We start from the raw sequence: 13394 nt of genomic DNA, 5'->3' as shown, positions 1-13394 counted from the left end.
TGGTGACCCTCTCTTTTTTTTTCTGAGACAGAATCTCACTCTGTTGCCCGGGCTAGAGTGCCATGGCGTCAGCCTAGCTCACAGCAACCTCAAACTCCTGGGCTCAAGCGATCCTCCTGCCTCAGCCTCCTCCCGAGTAGCTGGGACTACAGGCATGCGCCACCATGCCCGGCTAATTTTTTCTACATATATTTAGTTGGCCAATTAATTTCTATTTTTAGTAGAGAGAGGGTCTCGTTCTTGCTCAGGCTGGTTTTGAACTCCTGACCTCGAGAGCGATCCTCCTGCCCCGGCCTCCCAGAGTGCTGGGATGACAGGCGTGAGCCACTGCGCCCAGCCCGGTGACCCTCTCTTTACCATGGAGCCACTGTCAACTGCTCGGGTCAGAGAGGGCACACCAAGCCCAATGTCCCTCAACAAGCTCTTTATCACGCCTCCAAAAGATAACAGGAATCTCATCAAGCCCAACAAAACCCAGAGAAAATTCCTAGATTGTTCTGTTTTTCAGAGACATCAGTTGCTTAACATGCAGTTCAGGGCTTCCACCACGCCTGCTGGTCTCAGCTCAGTTCCCGGCTTTATGTACAACATGGAACACACGTGTAACACACGTGACCGCGGTGAGCACCCAGCGCCCACACGGGTGCACCGCACACGCACCCCACAGCTCCGCTGAGGAGCCGCGGTGAGGGCGGGGGGTCTGGGAGGGGAGCAGCTGCTGACCAGGGAAGACCTTCCGTCCTCATTAGTTCTGACCTGTTCCATCCGCTCTCAGACACGCATTCCCCACACTTTAACACCTCTGAAATCGGGACGCTCTAAAAATCGATGGTATCTCATAGTTTCGTTTTTTCCCCCCTCGATGACACTTAAAATAACGGTGAGCTTCGTAATTAGGGTGCGGCAGACTTGAGGACACGCTGCGCAGGACTGTCCGCCACTGCGAGCTCAGCCTTCAGGCCTGCGCGGAACTGGCCGCGCGGAGCGGGACATCTCATCCCTCGCCTCTGCCATCGACAGCAACTCTGAATCTCCTCTCCAAACCCTGAGGAGAAAAGCCAGCGGGCAGGTGACAAGCAGCTCTGGTCGGGCGGCAGCACGCGCTGCTTATGTCACTAACATCTCGAGTAAGTTAAACGCCAGGAAAGGTGTTGCCGGGAGGAGCGAGCAGAGGAAAAGCAAGTGTGGTTATTTATTTTTTTTTTTTGCAGTTTCAAGGAAATCTGAGAACTGTCCACCTGGCCAGTCCCAGCAGGGAGTTACTGACGCTTTGCGGGCAACAAATCCAAATGTGACGGAGACGACAGCAAGAGCAGAGGGAAAAGAGCAGACCGGAAACAAAGAATTAGCTGCTCTGAAACACGGGCTGTTTTTAAAAGAACTTCCCGAAGCTTCCACCAGGGCAAGAGAGTACTCGACACGTTCTGGGCTCTACACAGAAAAGCCCGCCCTTGGTTTGGCCAAAACTAGACACATTGCTCCCCTCCCCCCCTCCTACAGGGGGGCTGCTTGAGAAGTATCTGGAAAGATTTCTTGTTTCCACATCCCAACAGACAAAGTGTGCTCAGCCCCTCTGCAGCCCTTATCAGAGCGCTATTTCAGATCTGAAACAACAGGCGATTCCCCCCGTGGCTCAAAAGGTACTTGGGACTCTGAGGCACAAAGATAAAACAATTCAGCAAGCTACTCTCGCAGGGGCAGAATAGGACACAGCTGGTGAGCGGATACACAGGTCTGCTCTAGAAAGTGCAGCGTCAGGTCTGACTTCACGCCCTGGCATCCAACCCAGCCCAGCGAGGTGGCCGAGCCTCCAGGGCCGGAGCTTTCCCTGGACGCGTGCTGGGATGGTCATTCCCCGATGCAGCATCCAGTGGCAGTGCCACCGCAGGCAGTGGGTGGGACGCGCCGCTGCAGAGGGCGCTTGCCCGGTCGCTGCCATCCACTGCGTTGTCGCCCGCTTGGGGCTCCGTATGCAACGTCTCTTAAGTCTCCCAACAACTCTGCTCTGCAATAGGCACCGTTATCACTTCCTCTTTAGGAAAGAGGGACATGGGGCCCAGAGAGTTTAACTAGCTGGTTCAGAGGCGCACAGCCCCTAAGTCGGGGAGCGGACACCCAAGCAACAGGAGTTCGAGTCCCACCAGTGCTCGCAAGTTCCCGCTTCCCCCGGGACGCAGGCAGCGGGGACATCCGGGCCAGAACTGCGAGGCACACGAGCGGGACGTCATACGCTCCTCTCCCAGCAAGCAAAGGGGGTGTGACGGGGTAAAAAGGGACAGCGACCTGGTCTCCACGTGAAACCTGGCTGCAGAACACAAGTTCCCCACGCTGGGTCCGCCACGGTGCGATGCGGAAGAACCCAGGAATGCGACGGCATGGCGGGTCCACGTCTTCCTCTCTACATGAAGTTCTCCCCTCTCCTCTTGGCACTTTGAAAACTTCGTTGCTTCCATGAACCACACGAATAGCTTGGGAGCCGGTGGCTTCCATAAAGATGAGAAAGACTCACGGACAATCTGCTTTACCATCTTGCTCCCGTATTTCCTGCTTTGGCTGTGAGTTTCCAAACAAGGGTTTAAGCGCATAGAAGAAAAACGCGGTTGGAAGTGGAGGCAAACACTCAGTACCTGGGCGAGCCGCGGTGCCACCAGAGCCCGGCCCCAGCGCGGCACATACCTTCAGCGCTGCGTCATGGCAATGGCCTCCCGGCTCCTCTCCGGCCATATGTTTTGTTTTAAAATCAAGTTGTTCCAGCTCCAAATAATTAAACGGAGAAGAGCCAAAAACAGACAGGCACGCAGCGCCCGGCACATTCGGTCCCCGCCCCAGAGAAAAGACGACCATAAACCACCCGGCTGCCCTCACGCTGGAACCCAGAGAGGCCCACGCACGGGGGACAGCTGAGGGCTCTTACGGTCACCCGCCATTCTTCTGAAGCAGAAGCAGAAACACATCTGAGAACACAAGTTACACGTGGCAATATGTGCAGATGTGCAGCACAAATGTCTGTCAGCCCGAGTTTTGATGATTTAAAACAAATACTAATTTTGCCAACATTTGCTGAATGCTGAGTAGGGCTAAAGAGTTGTCATGTGTCACTTACCGACGGGGGTGTGGTCTGAGACATGCGTCATTAGAGGGTTTTGTTGTTGTGTGAACACTGTAGACAGGCGGTGTGGCCCATTGTTCCCAGACTGCAAACCACACTGCACTCGACACTGTAGGCAGCCGCAACACGACAGCAAGTGTCTGTGTATCTACACACATCCAAATATAGAACAGGTGCAGTAAAAACAGGGTATTATAATCTTATGGGACTACACTGTCTACGCAGTCCACCCTCAACTGAAACGCTAGGCAGTGCACGACTGCCCTGTGTGTGATGTGAATTAGCTAAAACCGCACAGCCCGATATGGCAGCCCAGCTACTGTGCATTTGAAACGTGGCTAGTTCAAAATGAGGTGTGCCTGTAAGTGTAACGTATACACTGGACTTTGAAGACTTAATGTTAATAAAAAAGAACATAAAATATCTCATTAATATTTGCTTTATTATTAATTACATGTTGAAATAACATTTTGGATACACTAGATTAAACAAAATATATTAAAATTAATTCCACTTCTTTCATTTTACCTTTTAAATGTATAGCTACTGGAAAATGTAAATTCCATATGTGGTTTGCATTGTATTTCTAGGGAATAATGCTGGTCTAAAGTATCCCACAACAAACCTATGCACTAGGTGTTGTTATGACCCCCATTTCATGGTAAGTCTTAGAAATTTTAATTGTTTCTCCCAACATCATATAGGAGCCTGAGCTGGACTGCTTAGGAAACCTGAGTCCTCAGCCCAAGTTCAAAATTATTATGGTACCTTCCTAATATGCACAAAATGTTTGTCCACAGAGCCGGCCAGGGACGGGGAAGTGCAATGCTCTTTAATATCTAGAAATGAGAGGTATGTTTTCCTGCCTGGGGGTCAGCCCGGCTCTCATGGAACCACAGGGGTGGGGGGCCAGTCAATGGAAGCCTGCCAGGCTCGGCAGAGCTGACCCTCGGGAACAGCTGGCGGGGACAATGGCCCCAGGACGTGATGAAGGTGACTGGTCTGCCCCCCTCTTCTCTGAGGCCTACAAGAAGAAGATCTCTTCCTCCGCATCTGGTTGTTTTCGTCCTTGCTGAACTTCCAACATCTTGGAATGGACCACAGCCCCACTCCAACTGGTACAAAAATGGACAGAAGCCACTCATCCATCCATCCATCCATCCATCCATCCATCCATCCATCCACCCACCCACCCACCCACCCACCCAACCATCCACAGTCTTCAACAGATCTTGAGTTCCTACTTTGAGCTAGATACTGCTTTTCTCTTGGGATAAATGGCGATAGAAGAGAACCAGCTCCTGCCCCCAGTGAGCACACGGTTCAGTGAGAGAGAGAAAATAACCACGTAATCAGAGAGCGAGAGGTGAAGTCGCCCCATTGATGCTACAGAGGAGATGCAAAGAAGGTCCAGGAAGGCGGCACCAAGAGGGGCTCTGAGCCTGAGCGCCAGAAAGGCTTCCCGGAGGAAGGAAGAGAAAGAGTCAGGGGCAGAGAAAGGGGCAGAGTGTTTCCGGCAGACGGAGGAGACCGTGCCCAGCCCCGCGGTGAGAGCGGTGGGGCAAGCAAACAAGTCCAAAGGCGACAGGGGGAGCGCACAGGACGGAAGGGGACAGCGCTGCAGGCTCGCAGTCAGAGGCAGGCAGGGCCCAGCCCCTGCAGGCTGGTGAGTCACCCGAGATGTCCAGTCACTCCCCGAGGGCGACAGGAAGGCACTCGAGGCCGGCTGTGTGTGGCAGGCTGGGTGTGGGCTGGGCGGGTTGGCGGGGCTTTATCAGGTTTGGCTTCGGAAAATGACACCTGGGCTGCAGATAAGACCAGAGAGTCCAGAGTGGACCCACGGGGCGGGTCTCAGGGCGGGAATGTGGTGAAGTGGACAGAACTGAAGCTGCTGAGGAGCAAAGTGACATCTGCAGTGATGCCTGGACATGGTGCGGGCGGGGGGAGAGGGAGGTGCCAAGGGTCACACCCACGTGTCTGGCGTCTTCTGCACGGAGACGGTGGCGCCTCGAAACTCTGAGCTCCTCTGTCCTGACAGAAATAACTCGCGGGTGCTAATTTCCTAGCTAGCTTGATCTGCTGGCATTTCTGAAGGACAGTTTTCTTTTCGTTTCTTTTCTTTTTTGGCATATTATGGGGGTCCAGATTTTAAGGTTTCAATAAATGCCCTTTCCCCCCTCCCCCCACAAGTCTGAGTTTCCAGCGTGACAGTTTTCTTTTATGGGTATTTTGGCTGCTATCTGAATTCTCTTTGGAGCAAATTGTGTACTTCAAAAGAAGGAATTATTTAAAAATCCATATACATGTCTACACCCCCTGATCCTTTTATTCATAAAAAGAAGTGGTTATATATATGGTGCACATCAAGTTCATGGGCGACTCTTAAATTAACACTTGGCAATCCCCTCTGCTTGAAAAGTAAGATTTACATCACTGGCATCTGCTTAACATCCCGTGAACAAATCCAAATAGCAATCCGCAAGGCAAACATGACAGAGGAAAACAAAAATCAAGTCAAACATTTCACTTAAATCAGAGTCTTAAAAATGCCTAAATAACAATGGAATAGAAAAAAAAAAAAACTGGCATTCTGATGAAGTTTTAAAGAAAGTTTTAATCTCTGCCTAAATAAACAGGAGAGATGCATTTAAAACGTTTGGCGCAGAAGGAAAGGAAGAGAAGAAGAGCCAGTAGGAAAGATGTATTTTCCTGAAGCTGGAACACACGTATTTTTGATGAGATACTTTCTGACGCCTTAGTCTGTACAACACTCCAGTTCTGGCAGGGGTGGGTGGGGTGGAGCAGTCCACACCGGTGTGCTAAATACTATGTTAACAAAATAAATGTCTTTATGGAGCAGGGATTTATTTATTTCAGGAATTAAAAGCCTCTGGGCATGATTCTCACCATGGCAAAGGAGCAATCCTGAGCTAGCGGAAAACTCGATATGCAGAAAGTCAATCCCGGTTTTGCCACTGGGTCCCTGTGTCCCAGTTTGTATATTCCAACATTCGGAATTCTTGCGACCACATGGCATGGCTGATGAAGCTCACACTTGTAAACAGGACATGCCCCATGGAGCCAGGGTCAAAGTCGGTCACTTCACTTCATCCTACCTAACGGCCTCCTCCGTGTGGCCTCAGTGCACCCTGTTTTTGCTGAACCCCGAGTCCGAGGCGTCACAGTTCCTGGATCTTGCGATCTTCGCTCGTCTGGCAGATGTTTATTAAGCAACTACTACAAGCGAGGTGGTCATCTAGGAGCTTTGGATAAATCAGGAGACAAAACAAAGTGTCTGCTCTTGTGGGGCTGACATTCTAGTTGAGGTGTGCAGAGAAAGACCAAGACAGGTCCTTAGACAGAGGTAAGAGACCAGATTAATTTCCTCCGTGCTTTCCCCCTGCGAACCACGAAACATGAAGAACAGGCATGAAACCAACGGGGCTCGGAGACTAGCAGTGCTCTGGCAAGCGGGTGTCATGTCATCTCTTTCCAAATACCTGAGTAGACGCCAGTCATTCTGCCCTACCGGGCAAGGCACTGGGACTTGATGTGCGAAGCAATACGAGCTGTGCTGAAAGTATCCGGCCAACGTTAATATAACGAGAACATGTTGCACGGCTCGGTAATTTCCGGTCGGCCCTTGTATATCACCCAGCCACGAGTCCACCTGAAGGAAAGAGCTGCTCTCTGCTTGCTTGCTGAGCTACGGAAGCAGAACGATGCAGCTGAAATGCAAGGGATGGTTCTCGAAGCAACAACACACCGTGGAGCTCAGGAAAGGGGTGAGGAGATGCAGGGGAGGAGGCCTGTTTGGAGGTGCCCAAACATTTTGGACCTGTGTCCCCTTCTCTGTTTCCCAGAGGATAAAAGGACCCTTTGCCTTTGAACTTGCGAGACGCCAGGGCACCGCTTGAAGAAATGTCCACAGTCCAGGGACGGTCTTGTTTGGAAAACACCCTTGTTAGGGTTTGAAGTTTGACGTTTTGGCAAGAGCTAGTAATCCGAGATGGGAAGGGAGAGCAAACCGAGGGCTGTCAGCGATCAAACCGATATTCTTCTTGGAAATCACCCAGGCGATGCGAGCACGTGACGAGGAACGTGAGAGCCCGGCCGGCCTCTCTGGGTGGAAACAAGGAGACGCAAGTTTACAGCCCACTAATCTCAGCCAGTCTCGGTGACAGCGAGGCCTGGGCTTTGCCATCTCTAGCTCCCTAATTAGATAAAACCAAGGCCGAAAATGTTCTGACGGCCGAGAAGGACTGAATGATAACTCAAGTGTTTCAGAGCAGAGGCGGAAGTGAGTTATCTACAGACAAACACCAGCCTTAGGGGACGACTGTGGTCCTGCTGTCTGCGTTAAACAGCTGAGCCGTGCGTTTTCGCTAATGGCAGCTTTGAAAGTGGAAAACTCACTGTTTTTGTGCTGCAATATATTGATGTTTTAACAAAAACATCTTAGGCACGATTTAAGGGTTAATGCAAATAAAAATCAAAATAGGATCACTCTTCTTTAAGGCACGAGTAGAATTACATCATGCAATTTATTTAATGAGCATCTTTCAGGACATGTCAGGTACCATGCCAGGTGCCAGCGACAGAAAGGTGAAAAAGGTAACAGATGAGATCTTAAAGAGCTACTGCTCTGGGGGAGTGGGTGGGCCACATAAATAAAACCACAACTCAATTACAGGGAAGGCAGCCTTCCCAGCGGCGCCCACGGGTTGCCATGGAAACACAGAGGCTGTGCCATCCCTGCAGGGGTCAGAGGAAGCTTCCTAGGAAGTGACACTTGAACTGGATTTTCAAGGGAAGGCAAGAGAGGAAGACCAGCTCCTACGTGGCAACAGCTTACACAAGAGGATCAAAGCCTGACACAGCGTGTCCCTTCAGGGGTCCCAGGGCTGGAGCAAAGACAGCCCTGCTTCTCCCAGCGTGGCTCCCACGACAGCAAAGCAACAGCACTGGGAAGGCGATAGAAATGCAAATTCCCAGGCGGTGCCAGACCTGCTGCAGCAGAAACGCTGGGGACAAGTCCCTGCAAGCTCTGTTCTACTGACAAGCCCTCCAGGTGACTGTGACATGTGCTAAAGTCTGAGACCGTCTGGGCCCGAGGGCCAAGCAGGGCTCATCAGCGTGGTCCAAGGGACACCAAGCCACAGGAAGCCAACCGAGCATTTTAAGCAAAACAGTGATCAGATTTGCTTTTTTAGAAAAGTCTGCCCAGCCCAGCACAGAGAATGAGTTGAAGAGGAGTGAGACTGCAGGCAGCGGGACAAACTGGGAGGCTACTAATCCTGGAGAGAATGACACCCACTGAAAAAGGAAGAGTCAGCGCAGCAGGATGAAGTCGGCAGATCAAGAGGCAGAGACTCTCGGGGACTCAGTGACAGGAAGCAGCAGCGTGGCAGGTTAGCGCCAGGGCCCTTGAGTCAGCATGCCTGGGTTTGAATCCCAAATATGTGATCTTAGGCAATCACCTGACCTCCCTGTTCCTCAGTTTCCAAATCTATAAAATGGGGATATTAATTTCCACAAACACATAAGCTCCATGGAAGCTGGAAATTTTGTCTGTTTAGTTCATTTTGTATTCCCCAAATGCAGCGCAGCGTGTGTGTTCACAGTGGGTCTTTTTGTGTGTGCATGTGTGTGAGAGAGAGTTTTGCTCTGTTGCCTGGGCTAGAGTGCCGTGGTGTCAGCCTAGCTCACAGCAACCTCCAACTCCTGGGGTCAGGCGATCCTCCTGCCCCGGCCTCCCAGGGGGCTAGGATTATAGGTGTGAGCCACCACACCTGGCCCACAGCAGGTCTTAAATAAGTATATGTTGGATGAATGAGGGGAATCTTGGGGGAGACAAGGAAGAGAGAGGAATCTAAGAATGCCCAGGCTTTTAGCTTAAGCAACTTGGTAGGCTGTTGGCATCATTTACAAGGTTAGGAATACTGGAAGAGAATATTTTAGGAGAAAGATCAGTTTTAGATTTTAGGTTTAGCTATGCTGCCTTCAAAACGGATGGCAGACACTGGCGTGGAAATACCCTGGCGTACACACGTGGGATGGACAGCATGGTGGCTCCAAAGTCCCAGTTAGCTTAGAGCTCAGGCTTCATCACTTACAGCGTGACCTTGGACGAGTGGTCTGACCTGCCTGTCCTCCATTCCGTCCTCTACAAAACACAGACGACCGTGGGATCTGTGCCATGGGGTCACTGGGAAAACGAGGACCAAGACTGCCCTGGAGAACACTAAGGATTATGGGGACGTTCACTGAGGGGACCGGAAGGGGAGACCAAGAAGCCGCGGGCACAAAGACAGCAGGAACCATGGAGGAGAGGTGCCAGCCAGGCGCACGCAGCACCTGCGCGTTCAGGAGGGAGTGGCCAGCTCTACGCAAAGGGGTTCCAACAGTGGAGGCTGCTCTCGCTCAATTACGTTGAGATGAAAACGCTGCGTGACCAGAGAGCATTAGAAAAGGTAACTTCCCTTAATTCACGAGCCCCTCATCCAGGGCCACCGGACACTGCCCTGGTGGGGCCCAGCAAGACCCAAGATTAGCGGAGAGGGATGGAAACCACCGAGAAGGAAGTTGGGGCTGGCCCGGGGTCACCCCTGCATGGGGACAGTCCTTGTCTTACGCAGGAGACGAGGAGGGCAGAGTTACGCAATATGCTCCAAAGACCCGCAGCCTGGGTGCCAAGAAACCGCAGGTGCAGGGCCACGCTGGACGTTGACTGGCCGAGTGATCGCGGCTGAGTCACTGAACGATGGTCTCGAGTGTAAACGGGTAGCAACAACACCTGCCCTGGCCACACGGGACTGCGGTCACAGACACAAGGGAAGACATATGAAAAGAATATACTATATTCGGGCTGTGTCACCTGGCACACATGTCGCCTTGAGAAGTCGGAGCAGATGAGTCACTCGTGGAACGAGTGCATATCTGGTACCTGTTTCCACGGTCCTCTGTGTCGGGACACAGTGCTCCCGCACCTGCGCTTCTCATCGGCAAGGCGCTGGCTGGGATGAAGAGCAAGTCCTTTGTTCCGGGCTTTTTCAAGAAAATCTGTGTGGCAGACAGCCTCGGACGACACAGGCTGTTCCTGAGCAGAGAAAGGGTCGGGCCAGCTCACCACCCATCACGGGACCCCGGGATTCCCCGAGTTCGGGCTCCCGCTCCTGTAACACAACCCACGACACAGGTGTCACTTGGTCCTCCCCGCAGCACCTCGTAGGGACTGGGGCTCAGGGAAAGTGCACAAAAACATGATACTCTGGTTCCTGGTATTGCTGGATTGGTAAAGCCCAGACTTCTGCTCTGCCCCGGGAGTCTGGAGTCTTCTGCCAGCACCCGTGACTCTGCTGTTAGGTGACACATGGAGTGGCATCTCAGACCCTCACAGCTCTTGACACCTAGTGTTACTGCTTTCTGTTACAGAAGAGGGCTTGACGTTTTCCTCCCACCGAGTGGCCTGTTCTCCAGCCCCCGTGGCTTGCTCCAGCTCGTCCCGACCAAAGTGAGCTCTGTCAACGCCCAGGCGGCTGCGGTGACAGTAAGTGGCAGCTCTTTCTGATATTTCAAAAAAACTAACACAAACCCTCTCTGCATCTATATATCTGTGTATGCTTTTAAATTTTGTCTTCTGTGGGGTTTTTTGTTGTTGTTGTTTCACTGATGAAATCTACTTTCTTTTCTAAAAATCATAAGACATTTACACACCGACACAGGTAAAATAAACTTGTTACTAAACATACCTCGGTGCTACGGTCAACGTTTACTTCTTTCATTTTTAAATGTTCTCATTTAATTGTCAATATTAAAAATTCCTAACGGATAACTGCACGTTTCAGGTGAATTTCAGTAAACGTTTGCCTTACTTGGAAGTAACTATTGAAGAACACCAAGAGAATGTGACTTCGCTCTTCGGAGATTATATGGATGCGCTGAGTGGCGCGTGCTCGTGGACTTGTGTGTGCCCATGAACTCCACACACGCCACATTTAGGCAAAGCCACTACGGGAAACTACATCCAGAGCCCGCTGACTTGGTGGTGGAATTCAGAGTGCTTCTTCAAAATGAAACCTTACTGATAACATTAGTAACGAAGGTAGCCAAAAAATCATCTTTGAGAACCTCAAGTTCATATCACAGTGAGAACTGAATTTCCTCCCAGTGGGCCTTTGGAAATGCTAAGTCCCAAGAGAAACACGCTGCCTCCTACACGCCATGTGTAGGGGGTCACAGAAGTCACAGTTCTGACCAAACCAAACACTCACAGAGTGATGGCAGGTCCCTTCATCTCAAGCTCTTTTTCAGATTTCCAAACTCGTGTTTAAGATCCCCTTCGTAGTTTCCCTGGACTGACGTCATCTTTCTGATGCTTTATATTCAGCCAAAACCTGCAACATCTCGGGGGAAGCAGGACACAGGAGCACAACCAGGAGGCCCGGGTCCATTGATTACCATGTGAAAGGCGGCCTGGAGGCAATTAGTCCTTTGTGGTGGATGACAAATAACCTCCACATAGAATGTTCTATACACTGAGGCATCTTTGATCCCTCTCGCTGGCTCAGTGACTCACAAAGCAGGAGGGAGGGTGGATGTCTGAAAACAAAAGGCCAGCCTGACGGCACCATTTAGTTATTTATTCTGTATGTTCAGCTCGGTTTTTCCTCTTTCCAACTTTTCATGACACCATAAAAAGAAATGGAATGGATTCCTTTCGACCAAGAACATCAGCGCTGCATACTAAGAAGTGAAGCACTGGCTTCACGCAGGGCGCATGTAAGCCCCCAAATATCAACCTGCTCTCTCCAGTTGGGTATTCGCAACAAGGGAAATGGGCTTTGACAAATCGCTCTTTTATAAAAGAGTTTGTTACACAGACTCTTGGAAATTAATTTACATACAAGACAAACCATTCACAGCTTCAGGAGAGAAGGCTGGGTTCTCACCAGGCACTGCCTTGGAAACTACCCATGTGTGCACACTCTGGAATTTTCCTTTCCTATTAGGATTGTTTGGAAGAGTCTCTTGATGAACAACGGCATGGGGGCTATGAACACGAGGCACTACTTCCTTTGCTTTAAAGATGTCCAGAACTTTCTGTTCTCTGAATGAAAGCAGCATGATAGCAAAGTGATCTGAAGACACAAAACAATATGCTACAGGATCACCGTGCTTCTAAAACGATTCATTAATTCAGATGAATGTAAAAGATCAATATGGAAATAAAGAGAAGATTTCCTTGAGTTAAAAGAGAAAGTATAAAGGGGCCATATGAATTATGAATAGTAACACGGCCAAGTCAGCCTGACCTCTGGTGACAAACCTTGGTTCACATCTGGGCCCCAGCATCTACCAGATGGGACCCTGGGCATGTTGACAGATCCTCGATTTTCTCACCTGTAAATGGAGCAGTAATAACATTTGCATAGCACTGATGTGGATAATTCATGAGTTAAGATATGCATTTCGTGTACAGCAGGCACTCAATAAACACACCATTACTGCGAATAAAAATGTGATGGAAAAAGTCTCTTAAGCACAAAATAAGGTCACTTTCCAGATAAAAAGAAACTATTACATCATCTGTGCATTATTCAATTAATCTAGCCGATTTTTATCAGAACTGAAATAGTATATACTGTGGGGAAAAAAGGTTACAAAGAGGATTTAAAAATCTTTTTTTTTTTTTTTTTTTGCCTTTTGCAAGAAACTTCTTTCCGTTCTCAATGTAAGATTTCATTTAAAGCTGTTTAACCAGACAGGGTCGCCATGGGAAAGTAAACCGCTGACAGAATATATTAGGTTCACATTAATTTATAGCGGGAGCATAATGCCTATGAAAAACAAGCTGGCTGGACGCCCATGGTTTGCCCTTGAGCCCGGGCCAGCGGGGAAGTTTTGTGCAATGTGATTAGTGAATGAGGAGACCCTGGGTGATTAATTAGTGCTCCATGTCAATCCTATCAGATGGGCTTTCAGCCAGTAACGTAAATAAGCCACCTGATTTTAACTTCCTCATCTCAAAAACTGACTTCCATGTGAACATGACTTTCTCAAGCACATTAAATATTGAAGGAAGATTTTCTCCAAATCTCCTGTAAGACAAATCCTGCTTCCTTTAACACACGTTTTAGCTCTGGCAAATGGCAGACAAGATGGGAAAGAATCTAAATAAGGAAGCTTGTCTGCAAATTCTGAGGACCGAATTAAACTCAACTTGTTTCATAAATCCATATAACTGACGCTCAAAAGAGAAAAATATGCCTATAGATGAACATCT

The 13394-nt window shown here is 49.8% G+C and overlaps 1 protein-coding gene across 2 annotated transcripts in view; it reads right to left on the bottom strand.

The window, feature by feature from the left end:
* Positions 1 to 13394, bottom strand: part of TSPAN5 (tetraspanin 5) — a 156671-nt gene that overhangs the window by 30870 nt on the left and 112407 nt on the right. The gene's annotated exons all lie outside the window — the stretch shown is intronic.

This window comes from Microcebus murinus, chromosome 29, assembly GCF_040939455.1.
Source record: "Microcebus murinus isolate Inina chromosome 29, M.murinus_Inina_mat1.0, whole genome shotgun sequence".
Classification (NCBI taxonomy): Eukaryota; Metazoa; Chordata; class Mammalia; order Primates; family Cheirogaleidae; genus Microcebus; species Microcebus murinus.
Note: the sequence above shows the minus strand (reverse complement) of the source record. Positions and strands in the feature narration are given on the sequence as shown.